General features: G+C 43.0%; 1 protein-coding gene and 1 non-coding gene across 2 annotated transcripts in view; one reads left to right on the top strand and one right to left on the bottom strand.

Annotated features, from left to right (window-relative positions):
- The window catches only part of ERI1 (exoribonuclease 1), a 100,354-nt gene that overhangs the window by 67,401 nt on the left and 13,199 nt on the right, over positions 1–19,754 (top strand). The gene's annotated exons all lie outside the window — the stretch shown is intronic.
- LOC116473979 (U7 small nuclear RNA) lies at positions 6,423–6,484 on the bottom strand. Its single transcript, XR_004249528.1, has one exon. It is a non-coding gene; the product is annotated as a U7 small nuclear RNA (small nuclear RNA).

Raw genomic sequence — 19,754 nt, 5'->3', positions numbered from 1 at the left:
TTCTTTGAGTTTTGTGCTGTCTGGCTATCCTCCTCATCTTCTGCTTCGCGATATCAACACCACTATCTTCTTTATCTTCAGTGCCCTGTTTGCCACCAGGGGCTTTAGCTTTTTCATTCATCTCCACCGTCTTCCTTGCCTCCACCTTCTTCCTCCTCCTCTTCCTCCCCACCTTCTTCCTCTTCTTTGTCCTCCTCATCGTCAGCCTCATCTCCCCATTTTCTTCATTGGGATTCCCACTAGCAGGGGCGTCTCTTCCCCTTTCTCCACCTGCACAACTTCCTTCTTCTCCTTTAAGTGGTTGGTGGTCATCTCAGAGTTGGTGTCCACAGATGGACGTCTGTGACACAGCGGGCTCCCCGGTGATCCCATGCGTTGGTTAACAAGAAAGCAAGAGTTTGAGAACTCTACCAATAAAATGGGGACAATGCAAAGGTGGCTTTTCAGAGCGGCCAGTGGGCACCTGATGACTTTTGAACTCACCAACACTGGCAGTGATTTGACTTCGTGTTCATCTGGCCTTTGGGTTGTTGGGCACGGTGAAGGAGGGTGACAAATGACAGGCAGAAAGGAATCAGATGCATGACTTTGTGAAGATGTAGGACATTTTGTTATTCAAGGAATGTTCAGTTATGAGTGCTGGTCACTGTTTTTAAAGGAAGGGACATACTTAACATTTTAAGTATTCTATTTCCTTACCTGAAATTTAAAAGAAAGGAAGAAATAAGAGGTCTGGCAGCCCCCACTGCAGAGACTAAAATATGACAAGTGGGTGAGTTGAGAGGGAAACAGCTGGCTGGTTTATCTCTGTGGTGGCTTCTATTTTGGGAAAGTTGGTGATCACATTGCCTCACTGTTCTGATGTTCTCAGTGGCCTCAGCTGAGGTGCAGTGGAGTGAGGGGTGGAGGAAGCATGAACGGTGACAGTCATTCCAGCTGCCTTGCAACCTGGCAGATGGGAATAAACGGCCGTGAAGTGGGAGAAGACTTGATGGCTGCGCATTGCTGCGTAAACCTGACCAAGCCATTTTACACTTCTAAGCCTCAGTAAAAGAGAAATCATTCTCATTGCCCTACCTATTTCTAAAAATCTCATGAGTCTCCAAAATTGCGAGTGATATGACATAAAATTGTTTTGGGAACACTAAAGACCTATGCAAATATAAGCCCCCATTATTGATTTAGCTGCAGGGTACGTCATTCATACACATGAAGTATGTTATACTCAAAGACTGCGTACACGTTCCTGTATCAGCCTGAAATCTGTATTAAGTTTTCTAGATATATAGAGTCCATTATTTTATGACTGGAATTTTCCTGTTCTATGCACTTGTTTATTATAAAGGTCATGGTAGGATTTCATTTTTAACCTGTGCAGACGTGTGTGTGTGTGTGTATGTGTCCAATGTCAATAGTAGGAGGGAAAAAAGAAAGGTGACCTAGCCTGGGCAACATAATGAAACCCCATCTCTACAAAAGATGCAAAAATTAGCTGGGCATGGTGGCATATACCTATTGTTATAGCTACTTGGGAGACTTAGGTGAGAGGATCGCTTGAGCCCAGGACCTCGAGGCTGCAGTGAGCCAAGATCGCACCACTGCACTCCAGCCTGAGCAACAGAGTGAGACCCTGTCTCAACAACAACAACAAAAAAAAGGTGACAAGACCTTCCATAAAATGGATAAGGCCTTACAGATGATCCAGTCCAATTTCCTCAAGTTTTAAAGAAGCTGGGTTCCATGGTGTTAACTGAATGATTTCAAGATTACACAGCTAGTTTGAGCAAAACTGGGACAAGTCTCCAAGTCAACCGACTCCTGCCCCAGCAGGTTTTTCTACCTCATTTTGCTTCTTTCACATATTCTACAATTTTGCCATGCATATGAGCACAGAGAGTTACGCTGCAAATACACACACACACACACACACACACACACACATACATATATACACACAAATATTATATAACATTCTTCCCTCAACAGTCTCCTTCCCCCAAGCAAGAAGCCTCCACTAAACCTTGAACAATTTTACTCAAAGCTTTATGGGCAAAAAAGTGGAGGAAGCAGAGAACATATATTTTCAGAGCAACATCTAATCGAGAATTGCTTTTCTCCTTAGCCCTTAATTAACTTTTTTAAATTCAAAAATTTTCTCAGATATATCTAAAATAGTATTATATACAATTGATCTGAGACTGTCTCAGATTTAAAGAAGCGTTTCTGGAAATCTCGCCCAACAACTTCCCTCGCACCTCATGTGGCTGTCCTGCCCTTGGGGAAAGTAGGTTGGGTTTCATGGTTTGCTTTTAGTAGAGGCTCTCTTTCTCTCTCCCTCCTTTTTGGAGGCAGAGTCTCATTCTGTTGCCCAGGCTGTAGTGCAGTGGCATGATCATAGCTCACTGCAGGCCGGAACCTCTGGGCTCAAGTGGTCCTCCTGCCTCAGCCTCCCTAGTAGCTGGAACTACAGGTGTGTGCCATGACGCCGGGCTAGAGATTCTCTTATCAATGCTGAGTGCAGCGTGGATTGGTGGGGTCGCTGGCCAATTGCCACAGGGGTCTTTATTGAGCACCAAGCAAAGCAACCTCCTCCCTCGCCTTTAGGGTCCTCATATCCATGTTTGCTTCTCTTTCTAGGACGCGTTGTGTCTGAATTTATCTTCTTTCTTTATCTGTGTACATATGTATTGTCTTACTCTCTCTTCATTAGCATGTAAGCTTCCTGAGAGCAGAGAGCTGGCTTGTGTTGTTCACCTGCGTACCTTGAGTGACCAGAGAGTGATTGGCACTCTTTCTAAATTTATTTTATTTTATTATTAGTTTTTGAGGCAGGGTCTCTTTCTGCCACCCAGGCTGGAGTACAGTGGTGCCGTCATGGCTCACTACAGCCTTGACTCCCTGGGCTCAAGCAATCCTCTTGCCTCAGCCCTCCCTAGTAGCTGGGACTACAGGTGTGCACCACCATGCTTGGCTAATCTTTTTATTTTTTATAGAGATGAGGGCCTCGCTGTGTGGCCCAGGCTGGTCTCAAAGTCCTGGGCTCAAGCCGTCCTCCCACCTCGGCCTCCCAAAGTGCTGGGATTACAGGGAGGAGCCACCACACCAGCTATTTTTAATGTGTTTTAAAAGGACGAAAGGATTGTGGGGTTAACGGTTTGAACATCTCAGTCCATATTCTCCAATCACCTTCCCAAATATGTCAGAATTCACAATCCCATTAGGAATGTCAAGGAGGCTCTTTTCCCTTGAATCTTCTCTGAAGCTGGGTAGGATAGTTTTTGAAATCCTTGTTAATATGATAGGAACATTTTTAAAAGCACTCATATTTTAATTTGCATTTCTCTGTTGCAATGTATTTTAGAAAGATTTTTATTCCAACAGATTTTTAAAAGGTGTGGTAACATTCCGTTATGTCAATACCTCCTTGGTAATCTTCCCTGGCAATGCTGGATGGATTAAAGGGGACTGTGTTAGTTATGGGCATCAAACATGTATGAAAGTATTTTAAGAAGTATAAACAAGTTATGCAATCAGAGTGATTTCTTTTGCTCAAGATGAGAGTACAGAAGACAATGATTTCACTCAAATAGCACTTGTAAATTACTCTTATGCTTGCCACCTAAGTGACAAGATCTTTCGTATCTCAGCATTGTGCAATATACACATGTAACAAACCGGCACATGTACCCCCTGAATGTGGAATAAAAGTTGAAATTATTAAATAAACAGGTAAAAAAAAAAAAAAGTAAAGCACTACTTTACAAATGTGGGAGCAGGAGGAATTATAGAGAAGAAAATGATTATACTATTGAACATATTATTTCCTCCCTGAGTATTTTAACTATTGTAAGTCAACAGAGCAATTTGCAGGTTTTAGAAAGTTGCTCCAGTCATTCTGATCATTGATTAGTTTTGCTTAATTTTAGATAGTCTGTTACGGCCGGGTGGAGGTGGCTCATACCTGTAATCCCAGGACTATGGGAGGCTGAGGTGGGTGGATCACCTGAGGTCAGGAGTTTGAGACTAACCTGGCCAACATGGTGAAACCCTGCCTCTACTAAAAATACAAAAACTAGCTGGCCATGGTGGCGGGCACCTGTAATCCCAGCCACTCGGGAGGCTGAGGCAGGAGAATCACTTGAACCTGGGAGGCAGACGTTGCAGTGAGCTGAGGTTGCACCAATGCACTCCAACCTGGGTGACGGAGTGAGACGCTGTCTCAAAGAAAAAAAAAAAAACAAACAAAAACACCAAACCAAAACTAAAAAGACTGTCAAAAATAACAGCAATAAAAAAGAAATAACATATATGTGTAAAAATGAAGTACTCTAAAGAAGCAGGGTGTGGTGGCTCCCACAGATAATCATAGTCCTTTGGGAGGCTCAGGCCAGAGGATGGCTTGAGCCCAGGAATTCAAGGCTACAGTGAGCTATGATCCCACCACTGAACTCCAGCCTGGGCAACAGAACAAGACCTTGTCTCAAGAAAAACAAAAAGGACTCTAAAAATATTTGAGACACATTGGCAGGTTCAGAACTACTAGTATGGAACAGAAAGAAGGAAACTGATTGACTCATTTCCCAACTACTGACTCACCCAAGGAAAATTCCTAATGCACACACTCAGGACTCATTGCTCATAACGATCAAGTAGCCCACGTACGCGGTGGAGTCCATGCTTGCAAATGCACACAGAAAGAGGACATTTGGCATCTGAAAGAATCTGATTCAAGTTGCATGTCTGTAGATCAAAGTAAAAATTTTAAAATAATTTTTACTAAAGCCCCATGAACGATGTTTGTAACTTGGGGATGAATTTGTTTGAAATCTAGTTTTTCCTCAGCATTTTTGCAGCCCATGTGTGCAGGGCTGGGCAGGGAATTGTGGTGGTGGCCCCGGGTGGCAGGGCTGGGAGCTGGGACAGAGACTTACAAGGGCACCCATGGCTGCTGTCACTCTGTACCTCTGCAGAGACTGCAGAGTGAACGGGCTCTATCTTCTCTCCACCCAGTTCTTCTGGGTGTTTTGGTCTGTTGATTTTCCAGTTTCCCAAAGCAACATATCTTTCTTGGCCTGTTTGGAAAGAGAACTGTTGCTAAGATTATTGAACTCACAAGGGAAAGTTCTTGTGTTTACCGCAGGGCATTATTCTAAGCAGACGATTGCATTGTGTTAGACATCTACGAAGTCAGTTTTTCCTAACCACTGTAATAAATCTAATGATAACCAGTTAACTTGACAAAGCCACTTCTCAAAGCAGCTTCAGTGTTTGATAAATACTTTTCCTTTTCTGGAATTTCTATTCTAGTTATTACATTTGGAAGTAGAATGCACACCCATCACAAAATGCCTAAACTTTAAGCTCGCTAGGTGGAATTTAATATAATTAAAAGCAGCAAGTATTTAAGTTTCTAGTAATGCCAGCTCTATGTGAGAAGTTTGGGGAACATCCAAGAAATATAAGTCTTGTAAATGATGTCCTAATTATGAAAAGAAATAAAATCACCTATTCCAGTTTTCAGTTTCCAGTTCATTCATCTGAGGAATGCTTTCTCCAGGTAGGACGGGATAATTGACTCCTTTAACTTGGTACCCCATTCTGCAGGGAAACGGGAAAAGTCCTCCCCTGTGGCTCACTCTATAGCCAATGCCTGCCTTTAAAGAGTTCAAACTGTAACACCTTCATCACACCTTTAGTTTTTGAGCTCCAACAGAGCAAGGTGATTCAACTTCAGAAATAGAATGACAGAGAGACTGGGTGCAGTGGCTGATGCCTGTAATCCCAGCATTTTGGGAGACCAAGGTGGGAGGATTGCTTGAATCCAGGAGTTCAAGACCAGCTTGAGCAACATAGTGAGACCTCATCTCTACAAAAGACGAACAAAATTAGCAAGCGTGGTGGTGCGTGCCTGTAGTCCTGCCTACTTGGGAGGCTGAGGTGGGAGAATCATTTGAACCTGGGAGGTCGAGGCTGCAGTGAGCGGAGATTGCACCACTGCATTCCAGCCTGGGTGACAGCAAGACCCTGCCACACACATATACACATGCAAAAATGACAGAGAGGCAGAATTCTCCTAAGTGGAAATGAAATACAGAATACCATGGTTTAGTGTTCCTGTGGTTCTTTCCCTAGCATTTGATAATAGCTTTCCTTTTGGGTGATCAGTGACCTTTGGTTTTACCTCACAGCCCTGTGAGGTTGCTGTGTTGAGTCTTGTTTTCAAACCACATTGACTGTCCTCTCTAGTGGCTTGAAGGTTTTTGTTATTATTTTAAAAAGCTTTATTGATATATAATTCACATACCATACAATTCACTCATTTGAATTGTACATTTCAATATTTGAAAGCCTATTCACAGCATATGCGCAACCATTGCCACAGCCAATTTTAGGATAATTTTTTTCTTTCTGTTTTTTACTGTGGGGGTTTTGCAGTGAAAACCAGAAAATCTGCTAGACAAATTCCAAAAGAGCTGTAACACGCGATTTCAGAACATTTAATCACTTCAAGAAGAAACCTGAAGGATCCTTCCATTGCCGCCTCTATCTCTGTCCCCTCCAGCCCTCAGCAACAACTAATCTACGTTCTTTCTTTAAAAAAAAAAAAAAAAAAAATCTTTGAAGGCTTCATAAATCAGCCCTTTGATTTAAATCTCCATCTCACTCCGCCACTATTTTTGATCAATTCTTCACCAGAGCTTCATCTTGACATGTGCTCTGCCCTTCGGCCGATGCCACTGAGCTAAGGAACAGAGTGACCCCTCACCCTACTCCCGACAGAAGCAGCCCCAGAGAGAGAAGTGGAGGGTCAGGGTCAGGGTCAGCACCGAGTGTGCTTGGGTGAACTGCAAGTCTTGACTTAGCCTTGAGGAGCTCCTCAGCCTGGTACCCCTTCCTTCAGCTCCACCTGCCGGGATGCATCTTTTGACGTCCTCTGAAGTACAAAAACATTTTGTTGTCTACCTGCTCACTGTATTTTCGCCCTGTGTTTTTCTTTAATTTACACCCCTCTTCTACTCTGCTGGCCTTCAGGATTTTTTTATTTTTATTCACCACACTCATCAGGAAACAAATGCATAATCCTTCATCTGGCTTCTGCTGTCAGTCAGTTTGAATCTTGGTTGCCTTCTCAGCCATAAACTTTATCACCCAGCCTCATGCCTTCAGCTTTGTCCTTGATTTTGGAAGTGCAGTGAATCAACATTATTTATCTTTGCAGAAGGCTCTATCTTAACCACCACATAGAAGCTTTAATCTGTCAAATCATCCCAAAGATGCAAGGCACTATTTGTTTTTGAAGAAGAGACTTCTTTATTGAAGGATATTGTCCACTCTTAGTAAGGTATCTCAACTTATGATCCCAAATACTTCCAAGAAGGGTAAGTGTGAGACAAGGTACAGTTGGGGGTGTCTGGGGGACAGGTCCATTACTGATGGATAGGTTAGCAAATAGAGCATTGTAAAGGAGATCAGTGAAGTAAGATTTTCATAAAATAACAAGTAGAATATTGGTGACTTTTCCAGTTCAATTGTTAACTATTCCATATTCAAATATTGTTTTGAAGAGGCATTAACTCAGGCTTTAAAAAATGTTGCTGAATCAGTGTGCAGGAGGGAAAAAAATAATTTTAAAATGTCGCTGAAAAATTATATTCTTCTGGTATGAAATAATTATATTCTTGTGGTAGGAAATAATTATACTCTTCTGATATTAGAAAGCCTATTATTTCTTAAATAGGCTTAAACATATTTCAGTTAATCTTTCTGTTTGCAATCAGGACTCTTAAGACTGACATGAAACTACATAGAATCCAGTACACCTTTTGTTTAGGGTCTTTGACTTATTCACAACTAACTTCGTAAAAAGTCAAATCCTATCAAATACCTTATAAAAGGCCATGACTAAGTAAACATTGTACTTTACAAAAATTTTATTTTTAAAATTTATTTTTAAATTTTTATCTTTACAGAGGAGGTCTTGGTATGCTGCCCAAACTGGTCTTGAACTCCGAGGCTCAAGCAATCTTCCTGCCTTGGCCTCCCAAAGTGCTGGGATTGCAGGTGCATAAGCCACCGCACCCAGCCATACTTTTCTGTGTGTGTTATTTTTTCGTTTTTTTGTTTTTTTGAGACATGGTCTTGCTCTGTTGCCCACACTGGAGTACGGTGGTGCAATCTCTGCTCACTGCAACCTCCACCTCCCAGGTTCAAGTGATTCTCCTGCCTCAGCCTCCTGAGTAGCCTGGATTACAGGCACCCGCCACCATGCCTGGCTAATTTTTTTTTTTTTTTCAGTAGAGACGGAGTTTCACCATGTTGGCCAGGCTGGACTTGAACTCCTGACCTCAAGTGATCTGCCCTCCTCAGCCTCCCAAAGTGCTGGGATTACAGGCATGAACCACTGCGCCTGATCCATATTTTTAAATTTAAATTTAAGTTTTTATTTTTGAGACAAGGTCTTGCTGTGTCACCCAGGCTGAAGTGCAATGGCAAGAACATGGCTCACTGCAGGCTTGACCTCCTGGGCTCAAGAAATTCTCTGGCCTCAGTCTCCTGAGTAGCTGAGACTACAGTTACATACTATTATGCCCAGCTAATTTTTTGTGGAGCAACATCCTGTTGCCCAGGCTGGTCTCAAACTCCTGGACGCAAGTGATCCTCCCGTCTTGGGCTTCCAGAGTTGCTGGGATTACAGGCGTGAGCCACTGCGCCCAGCCAGTACTTTATATTTATTGTGCCTGCATTTATATGGGCACTTCCTGTCATATTTCCTTTTTAAAAATTTCTAAATTCCTAAAACCTTAATTAATAGAGCACATCATCCTCTTAAGTTGTCAGTCCTTCTAAGGGAAAAGCAGTATCTCCTGGTGTGGTCTTGTGTGGTCTTAATCTTCAGTGTCACAGGAGCAAGCCTGTCCCCACCAGTGCCACAGTGAGGTGACACAGAAGAGCGCCAGGCACCACGTGTTTACTTGCATTCCTCTGGTCCCGTGGAAGCCCATTATTCCTTTCCTGAATCGTATCTGAGCCAAAGGCCCTATATGGCCAAGATTCCCTGTTCGGTGATGAAATGCCAGCACATGACATTCTTTCTAATGAGTCACAGTCAATAAAAAATGTTTTCTAAATGAATCTGAGTATGTCTCCACACCAAGCAACACAGAAGAAAAATCTTATCAAACCAAAACATCTTATCAGCTGAGCCCAGACAGACCTTTCACTTTGGCAAGCAAAGTGTAATGCGTTCCCACACAAAGCGAAAACCCAGTCTCTCCTTAGTTTTCCTTGGATACATGTGTTATATACTGTGAGGAAATGAGGGAGACACATATTGGGAAATATTTTCAGGGTTTGGAGACTGATGAGAGGTTACCGAGGAGTCTGTGTACAATAATAAGAACACAGCTAAAGACATGCACTTTTGAGAGCTTCCATGTAAACATTAGGTTAATATCACATGCTGAACATGGCTTTTTTTTTTTTTTTTTGCAATGCTTTATTTTCATTATGAACATGGTCTTTACATGGAATAGCACTGACCCTATTATTAGAAGTGGAAATTCCTTAGCCATGCATTTTGTTGTTGTCGTTGCTTCTAAAGAGACTTACAGTGGGCTTAGGAAAGCCGCAGAGAATCCCCACGTTGTGCACACATCAACCACAGACAGGTTCACCCTTCGGGCTCAGGGAAAATGAACATGAACTGAAGAAATAAAATGTAATGATCACCCAGAGTTTAACTATTAGGTTAACTATTATAGTGAAAGAGAAAAATAATCTTAAAAAATTTTTTATTTATTATTTTTTATAGAGACAAGGTCTTGCCATACGCTCAGGCTGGTTTTGAACTCTTGGGCTCAAGCCATCCTCCTGCTTCAGCCTCTGGAAGTGTTGGGATTACAGGGGTAAGTCACTGCACTTGGCTTTTTTTTTTTTTTTTTTTTTTGAGACAGGGTCTCATTGTGTCGCTCAGGCTGGAGTGCAGTGGTGCAATCATGCAATTGTGGCTCACTGCAGCCTCAATCTCCTGGGTTCAAGTGATCCTCCTGCCTCAGCCTCCCAAGTCACTGGGACTACACGTGTATTCCTCCATGCCCAGCTAATTTTTGCTGTTGTTGTTGTTTTGTAGAGATGAGGGCTCACTTATTGCCCAGGCTGGTCTCAAACTCCTGGGCTCAAGTGGTCCTCCTACCTCGGCCTTCCCAAATGTTGGGATTACAGGTGAGAGCCACTGTGCCCAGCCAGAAAAAAGAAAATCTGAAGGAAAAAATACAAGCAAGCCATGTATACACAGTTTTGTCCCCTAAAACTATGGTACAGAAGAGAGGGTATAAATTACAGGACTGGCATCCATAAAATTCTCTAAGGGAAAGATATACAACATCTAGGGTTCATCTGTAAGTCAAAGCAAACCCAAGTCAGAATAAGATGAAGGATTTAAATATGACCAAGGTGCCAACATGTAAATGATACCATAGACAAGTGAGAACTCATCTGGGCCTTGAACTTGACTTTCTCTCAAGTACTCCCAATAAAGTTACCCAGTAAGGAAAAGAGGTGGGTGGGGGATTAAATTCTTATTTGCCCATCCAGCGTTTATTTGTTTAAATTATCCATTGCCTTTGGTAATACAATGTGCTTCTCTTTCTGTGGGAGAAACTACATAATATCCAGAGAAGGGTGGAAAAGCCACTTCAGTGAGAAATGGCTAAAAAACCGGGCATATTTAACAAGAAGAGAAATCTGAATGAGGACAAGAGGGCTGCCAAGAATCTTTAGGAGGAAGTGGGGATGTGTATTCTCCTGTAGTGCTGCAGAAGGCAGGGCTAGGACCACAGGAGAGCTGCCCTACCTTTGAAGGAGCTCTCTGGGGCAGAGTTGATGATTTAGAAGATAGGGATTTATTATAAGGCCACGCCAGTGGAAGGTGGGGACATGGGAATAAAGCCAAAGGTGAGGTAGAGATGGCTGTTAAAGAATGCGGGCTTCACAGCTTTCGCTGCCTCCATGCTCTTCCCCTTCCAATCTACCTCATACGCATACCATTGTTACTTATCTGCTGGTCAGAACGTTGATTAGCTACCCATTACCTACCAAAGTATGCTGAAACTCCTTTTCCTGGTATTCAATGCTTTCCGTGGTTTTACACTTCTTTTTCAGCCATATCATCAGATTAATAATTTTCTCATGTTCTCCGGTTCTTAAATGTGGCATGCATTTCCCTGCCACATTCCTTCCCTTCTTAATTCCGTGCCTGTTGAAAACCTTTAGGGCCCAGCAAAAATTCCACCTGTTTCATGAAACCTGTGTAGAGGCAAAGGGAGCTTTCCTTTTACCTTGTGAAGGTTCAATAATTTGAGTCTCTGGAAGAAGCTGACAATAAATTAACAGGAGAAAAGGCATACAAATTTATTATATGCACAGGAGCCACACAAACTATGACTCAGAGGAAGACCAGCTGACTGAAGCTTTTATACCCCACAGAAAAAAATAGGGGCTGGGGGCTCCTGGAGGGTGGTGGTGATGAGATGTGGGAGAGAGAGGGGCAGAAATGCACTGTGAACAAAGGCTGCTTTATCTGCTTATAATGCAGACAAAGTGTCTCAGGCAGCAGCCCTCAGAGGAATATATCGGTAGCCTATGGTAAAAGTCTCTCTGAGCAAGAGGTCAGACCTTTAGTCTATTTTCCTGAGTTAAGCTTCCCTGGCTGATGATTGCACTCCTCTGGAGGAACTTCCCTTAGTCAGATTAGAGAGGACTAGAGAAAGCTCTTCTCTGCATTTTCTACTCCCCAGGTACTCTCAGTCTGAAGTCCAAAGCAGCATTTTGGGGGAATTTTTTTCTGAACCCCAACACTGACCCCATCCAACCTTTCTTTATGCCAGGGGAATGCACTGCTTTCTTTCTGTGTTCCCATAATACTCTCATGGTCTTTCTGACACTGATCCAGCCTATCTTTTTTTCTTTTTTCTTTTGAGACAGAGTCTCACTTTGTCAGCCAGGCTGGAATGCAGTGGCGTGATCTCGGCTCACTGCAACCTCCACCTCCTGGGTTCAAGTGTTTCTCCTGCCTCAGCCTCCCAAGTAGCTGGGACTACATACCTGTGCCACCACACCTGGCTAATTTTTGTATTTTTAGTAGAGACAGTGTTTCACCATGTTGGTCAGGCTGGTCCCGAACTCCTGACTTGAAGCAATTCACCAACTTCGCCCTTGCAAAATGCTGGGAATACAAGTGTGAGCCACCACACCTGCCCTGCTGCCCTATCTTTTTTCTAATTAGGTATCTGTATAACTTTTTTTTTTTTTTAGCTCATACAGTATTTTTACAAAAACAAGTATTACCTACCTGGAAGAGTAATATTCCCATTTCACAGATAACTCAGGCTTTGAGAGTTTAAGCAACTTAAACATAACCATAGAGCTAATACTTGGTAAGGTTGGAATTCAAACTCCAAGTTTTTTAACCCAAAGTGCAGACTCTGGTTCCCCTCACACTGTTCTGAGGATGTTTTTTAAGTCTAATCAATATGACAGAGATTTTCAAATTCTGAAGTGCTACTCAGATCAAAAGAGGGTTTTATCCATTAGACTGCAGCCTTGTAGAAGCCAGAGACCAAGTCGTGTTCATCTGCGCATATAGATGCATATTCTCAGGTCCACCCAGACCTGCTGAATCAGTGACTCCAGGGTGGGGTCCAGCAGACTTTGTTACAGCAAAGCCTTCCAGGTATCTGCTGCATGCTCAAAGTCTGAGAACCAAAACTCTAAGAGAAGATTATCTTTTCTCTCTTTTTTTTTTTGTGGGGCCCTTGTCCTACAGAGACTACAGGGGCATTATGGGATCATTAACAAGTACACAAACCTCAATTCTCAGAGGAGAGAATCGCTACTAGTGCTGAGTGAGCAAAGATTCTATCAGGATAAAAAAATTTAAAGACTAACCTGGCAAGATTATGAGCTCTAAGGGGTGTTGTCTTACCTGGAAGGCAGGTGTCAAGTGAAGCTTTGAGTGGAGAAGGCAAGAAGACAGGATGTTGAAAGGAAAATTCTTTATGGGTGTCACAAAAACTCACGGGGAGGGGAAAAAAGATTTATTAGTGAATTTTAATATGAGAAAGAAATGACAGTTTTGTGAAAAAGGCTATTTACTGAACATTGCTGACAGCAGGCCTTTGGTAAAAGGGTGGAACAATGGGGAGGAGAGCAAACCTTGAGAGCTGTTGATGAAGCACTGAAGGCAAGGGGTAAGCCCTGATCTCCGGAGAAGAGCTTTAAGTTCTCGTGACCATTTGATTCCGGAAAACACTAACATGAGTTCAGCTATAGACTGTTTTCATTTTCCCTAAACAAATGCATTGTTCTAAAGAAGAAAACAATTACATGTGAAGAGTTCCTGGTTTCTTGAAGCTATTTTGAATAATGCAAAAATGTTGGTTGTGACTCTCATTTAAGATGTGTCCAGAATGGGCTAGCAAAAAAGAGGAACTTGCTAAAGTTCAAATGACTGTGTCTATCTAAAAGAAAGAAGCTGAGGCCTAAAATATAATTGGAATAGTTTAGCCAAAGTGAAGACAGCTGCTAGGAAGACTCAGAGCCAACTAGCCTTGGATATGAATTCCATTCGATGTTTGTTACGAGGACGTTTGTTTGTTTCTTGAGACAGTGTCTCACTGTCATCCAGGCTGGAGTGCAGTGGATCATGGCTCACTGCAGCCTTGACCTCCCCAGGCTCAGATGATGCTCCCACTTCAGCCTCCAGAGTAGCTAAGACTACAGGTGCACACCACCAGGCCTGGATAATTTTGGTATTTTTTGTAGACACAAGGTTTTGCCATGTTGTCCAGGCTGGTCTTGAACACCTGGGCTCCAGCAGTCCTCCAGCCTTGGCCTCCCAAAGTGCTGTGATTACAGGTGTGAGCCACTATGCTTGGCCCACAAGCAGGTATTTAAAGACAAAAAAAAAAAAAAAGTTTGGGTGAAAGGGAGTAGGCTGATACAAAGTTGTTTGTCCGGAACTGGCTTACAGGAATAATACTGATTAGTGATTGGCTATACATTGTTAGGCTATAGGGTGTGGTTGTAGTGTTTGATGTGGCATTATTAGGTTACTTTACAGCTACTTGTGGTAATAGAAAGCAGTTTTAAGAGGGGAGTAGGACGTGATTGCTATCTCATTTTAATGTCTCCCTGGGCCTGATAATTGAAGAGGACTTGCATTCCTCAGATCAAAGTCCATTTACTTTCTCAACTGTATAACCCAAGTAGCCTGAATAGATGTGCCCTGTGAGTGTCTAGTAGCCTCTGTTGTCCATGTTCCTGTGATGTCCTGACAGGATGGCTTGTGATGAGTCTGCCCTCTGAGTGACAGTGACATTTCTCCTTGCAGCCTGGCAGTAAGAACTAGTTAGCAGAGAGAGACATGAGCAGCACATATGCAAGGCTGCCTAGAGGAGATGAGGCAGAGAGGCCTCACACCTCTCCAGTTCCCGAGGCCACACTGCACACCTTTGTGAAGTGCAGCACCCCTGCCCTGATCTTCCTGCAGGTTTTCACCAGGTTCACATTCATCTGTTCCACCTTGCTGTTGCCTCCTTGACCCTATTGTCTCTTGTTTTCTAGATGTGTCTTTGGGTTCCAGCGGCTCAGAGCTCTGAGTGTGGAATCATCACCAGTGTGGGCGTTGGCCACTTCTTCATTTCCCCCTCCCCCAAGGCACCACTCACTGGGCTCCTGCAGAAACCAGCATTTAGTGCGGATATCAGCTAAATGGGGGGCGTGGGGCGGTGGTGCAAAGAATGGAGCAGACAGCATAGCCCAGAATTGGCTACTACTTAAGATTTAATGCTATACTGAAATGTTCACTGATAAAATATGCTATCTGGATTTATTAGTCCAGTCTCACACTGCTCTAAAGATACTACTTGAGACTGGGTCATTTATAAACAAAAGAGGTTTAATTGACTCACAGTTCCTCATGGCTGGGAAGGCCTCAGGAAACCTAACAATCATGGTGGAAGGTGAAGGGGAAGCAAGGCACATCTTACATGGCAGCAGGTAAGAGAGAAAGCAGGGGAAACTGTCATTTATAAAGACCACCAGATCTCGTGAGATCTCACTCACTATCATGAGAACAGCCTGAAGGAAACCACCCCTGTGATCCAGTCACCTCCCACCAGGACCCTCTGTTGACACATGGGAATTACAATTTGAGATGAGATTTGGGTGGGGACACAGAGCCAAACAATATCAATGGAGTTTCTTTCAAGACAATCCATGAGAGAAAGGTGAGTGAGTGGGGCATTTTAGATGAAACAAGATTGGCTGTGTGTTAATAATTGTTGAAGCTGCCAAGGGTGCATTGAGGTTCTTTATACTAGTCTGGTTACTTTTGTACATACTTGAAATTTCCCAAAATAAATTATTTTTTTTTAAAGTGGATGCTGGAATCCTTCAGGCATTGCCAGCTCAGCCATTTTCTCTCTGGCCATCCTTCCCCTGATATGTTCCCTGGGATCCCTCTTCCCCTCTGCTACCCATTTCTTCACTGTCTTTCTTTATATGGCTCTCGGAATTCCTGTCTTCCCTACCTAAAGGGAACATTTAAAACAACTCCCATTTCTTCCTTTCTTCTTCTTCTTTTTTTTCGTTTTTTTTTTTTGGGGGGTTTTTGTTTGTTTGTTTGTTTGTTTGTTTGTTTTAAGGAGCAGGGAGTTTAATAGGGAAGAAAGAAGGGGGAAGAAAGAAACAAGAAGCTCCCCTGTACAGAGACAAAGGGAAGGTGCTCCAAAGCCAAGAGAGGGAACCCCCACAACTCCCATTTCTTATGAAAAACAAGCAATTTAATTATTCTATGTCTAGACTTCTCATTAGGCTGCACTGGAAGACCAAATATACCCATTAATATTGTTTTTCTGAACAAAAGTTGTTCTCTCTGTATGAAGAATTCTGCCTTCATCTTAGTCCATCTGGACCCTGCAGCCAACTTTTAAAGTTACTGTATCTCCCCACCCCATTAGAACTCTAATATTTGTTTAACCTCAGAGTAGAATGGAAAGCATGAATGGTAGATATTTCTTATGACTCCAGGAAGTGAAATTTAGTCTCTCTCTAGAACCTTCCATCAGGCGAGGTCCACTATGAGTCTGGTTTAGAGGGGAAGGAGAATGGAGACCCCCACAATGTCCTATGGTTCTTGTTTTCTTTTTCTTCCTCTTACTCCTTTTACCAGAACTTCTGGCAAGTAACATGTTGACTCATGGTGTTTTATCACTTCCTTCCTCTGGCTCACTTCCAGTAGAGATGCTAATGAGTTGCCAAGTCACCAGTAGGCAGGAAAAGACGGAAGGGCTTCTCTGCCATGGAAACTTGATCATCTGGTGTTAATATTCTGAAAACGACGTTGACAAAATGATAAGCTGGATGAGAAGGTATCTCCTGCTTTCTGGCATGAAATCATTCTTCATTTGTTTCCTTTGAAATCCATATCTGTGTAAAAGCTGCAACACCAGGAATGATCTATACTTTTTGGGGGTCTTAATCTCTGCTGTGTTGAAAGGATATGGAAAGAAATGGATGGGTGCCTACATCTGGGCTCCTCATCTTAGAGAGTAGGCACCCGCTTGGGAACACTTAGGCAAATGGCTTCTCTCCTTCCCCATTTCCCCTCAGGGGCCAGAAGGTCAGACAGAAAGTCCACCTTGAACCTATCTAAGGTCTAGGAGAAAGTCTTTCTAGAAACATAGGGAAAGTGAATGATGAGATGGCCGGATAGTCATAATTACAAGAGTCCAGTCTAGTCAGTTTAGGGTGAACTGACTAGGGAATGCATTGGAGATAGGGAATGCATCGGAGAAAGGGGGGGGGGGGGGGGGATGGAATATCCTAATAAGTCATAAAAGTAGGGTTACCAGATAAAATATGGAATACCCACCTTAGTGTGAACTTCAGGTAAACAACAAATACATTTTTAACACAGGCATTTCCTCAATATTGCATGGGACATAAGTATACTAAAAAAAGTATTTGCTGTTTATCTGAAATTTAATTTTAACTGGGGCCCTGCATTTTTTATTTGCTGATAACCCTAGAAAAGGCCAACCAATCAGAGCTTTTATCGCTCCATTGACTGTAACAAGTGGTCACTGCACATTTGTCAGGGGGAAGCAAAGTCAATGACTGTGGTAACAATCCCTTATCCTGACCTACTTTCAGTGAAAAATATTACTTCTTTTATTCCTTTTGGAATGTTGCTAAAACAATGGCTGTGCTCTGACGGTAACTCCCATCCAAAGATCTCTTATTACATGGTATATGCTCCCTAGAGAAAGCATACCATCTAGGGGTCAGAAATTGATGTTTATCTCCATTCTTTTTCTTTCTCCTTTTGATGCCTTATAAATTTTTATTTCTTTATTAAGGAAAAATTTAAACATATATCAAAGAAGAGAGAACAGTGCAATGAACCGCCTTGAGCCTCAGCAGTCATCAACTCATAATCAATACTGCCTTATCATGCTCTCTTTGGCAGCACATATACTAAAATTGAAATGATACAGAGTTTTGCATGGCCCATGTTAAAAAAAAAAAAAAGAAAAGGGGGGAAAAAGAATACTGCTTCATGCTTGGCACAGTGGTTCATGCCTGTAATTCCAGCACTTTGGGAGGCTGAGGCGGGAGGATCGCTTGAATCCAGGAGTTCAAGACCAGCCTGGACAACATAGAAAGACCCTGTCTCTATAATTTTTTTTTCTTTTTTTTTTGAGACAGGGTCTCGTTCTGTAGTCCAGGCTGGAGTGCTGTGGTGTGATCTCGGCTCACTGCAAACTCCACCTCCTGGGTTTACGCCATTCTCCAGCCTCAGCCTCCTGAGTAGCTGGGACTACAGGCGCCTGCCACCATGCCCAGCTAATTTTTTGTATTTTTAGTAGAGACGGGGTTTCACCGTCTTAGCCAGGATGGTCTCGATCTCCTGACCTTGTGATCCACCCGCCTCGGACTCCCAAAGTGCTGGGATTACAGGTGTGAGCCACTGCGCCCAGCCTAAAATTTTTTTTTTTAATTTAGCCTGGTGTGGTGGTGTGCACCTGTAGTCCCAGCTACTTGGGAGGCTGAGGCAGGAGGATCACTTGAGCCTAGGAGGTTGAGGTTGCAGCAGTGAGCTTTCATGGCATCACTGCTTTCCAGCCTGGGCAACAGTGAGACCCTGTCTCAAAGAATACTGCCTCATCTATTCCACCACATTTTTGTCCATTCCGACTACATTATTTTGAAATAAATTCCAGAGAGCTGGACTTTATTGCTTTGTAACTTTCTACTTCTGAGTGTACCTTTTCTTTCCCAGCAGTGGAATTGTGTGGACAGTGGCTGCCCCAAACCTGAACATGCGTTGCCCCACATTGATCGTTGTGTAGTTGCCTGCCTTCCCGATATCAAATCCCCAAATTTGCATTTTCCAGCCTCCCTTAACTCCACAGCTCAGACACTCAACTTCAGTTTTGAAAATCAGACCCTCTTGGGCACAAGATTTTGACTAGAACTTGGGCTTGGAGGAAGCGGGAGGGGTTGGGTGCATGCCATCAGGTCAGCTCTGCGATGGCATCCTGGGGCCTGCTCCTGGAAGATGACCCAGGAAAATATTCCTCCTGCTTTTTCCAAGGAGTTTGTGAGTACCCTAACTACCTTAATAAAGCCCTTCCTTTACACACTAGCTAGAAGGATTCCACTGACTTTTACTAGATAGCTGGACTGATACAAAAGCTGATCGTTCTAACCTTCTAAAGAAGCCTAAGAGGAGAGGTGTACACAAGCACTTCAGTCGCTCAGGAGAAAAATGTTGTGATTTGTATGAATATGTTAATTTATTAAGTACGGGTTTATGGGACCACCCTGTAGCAGTCGTTTCCAAAGTGTAATCCCCCCTGCATCCCCCTCCAGCCCACCAACCAACAGCATCAACATCACCTAGAAACTTCTATAAATTCAGATTCTTGGACCTATTTCCAAGACCTCATGAATCAGAAACTTGGGGGTGGGGCCTAGTAATCTGCGTTGTAACAAACCCTAGATGATTTACATCAGCAAATTCCAGCCTGAGGGCTACATTCTGTGCCCACCGCTTTTTTTGGTTTTGTTTGTTTGTTGTTGTTATTTTGAGACTGAGTCTTGTTCTGTCACTCAGGCCAGAGAGCAATGACATGATCTTGACTCACTGCAAACTCTGCCTGCTGGGTTCAAGTGATTCTCCTGCTTCAGCCTCCTGAGGAGATGAGATTATAGGCTTGTACTTCCATGCCTGGCTAATTTTTGTATTTTTAGTAGAGACAGGATTTCACCATGTTGGCCAGGCTGGTCTTGAACCCCTGACCTCAAGTGATCACCCTCCTCAGCCTCCCAAAGGGCTGGGATTACAGGCCTGAGCCACCGTGCCTGACGCTACCACTTTTTTTAATAAATAAATTTTTACTGGAACATAGCGACTCTCATTCATTTACGTATTGCCTCTCTCTGCTTGTGTACTAAACTTGTAGAGTGTCATGGTTGCGATAGAGACCGTAATGGCCCACCAAGCTTACAGTATGTACTATCTGGCCCTTGACAGAGAAAGTTCAGGGCCCCTGCTTTAGATTCACTCTAAATGATGAGACAGTAAAAGTTAGAGGAGGAGTCAATAAGAATTAAACAGGAATATGTGACACTAATTTATAACAAAGTGTAGCTGTTGGGATTGGTGTCCATAAAATGGTGGTCTTTCC

This window comes from Hylobates moloch, unplaced genomic scaffold (genome assembly GCF_009828535.3).
Source record: "Hylobates moloch isolate HMO894 unplaced genomic scaffold, HMol_V3 SCAFFOLD_8, whole genome shotgun sequence".
Lineage (NCBI taxonomy): Eukaryota > Metazoa > Chordata > Mammalia > Primates > Hylobatidae > Hylobates > Hylobates moloch.
Note: the sequence above shows the minus strand (reverse complement) of the source record. Positions and strands in the feature narration are given on the sequence as shown.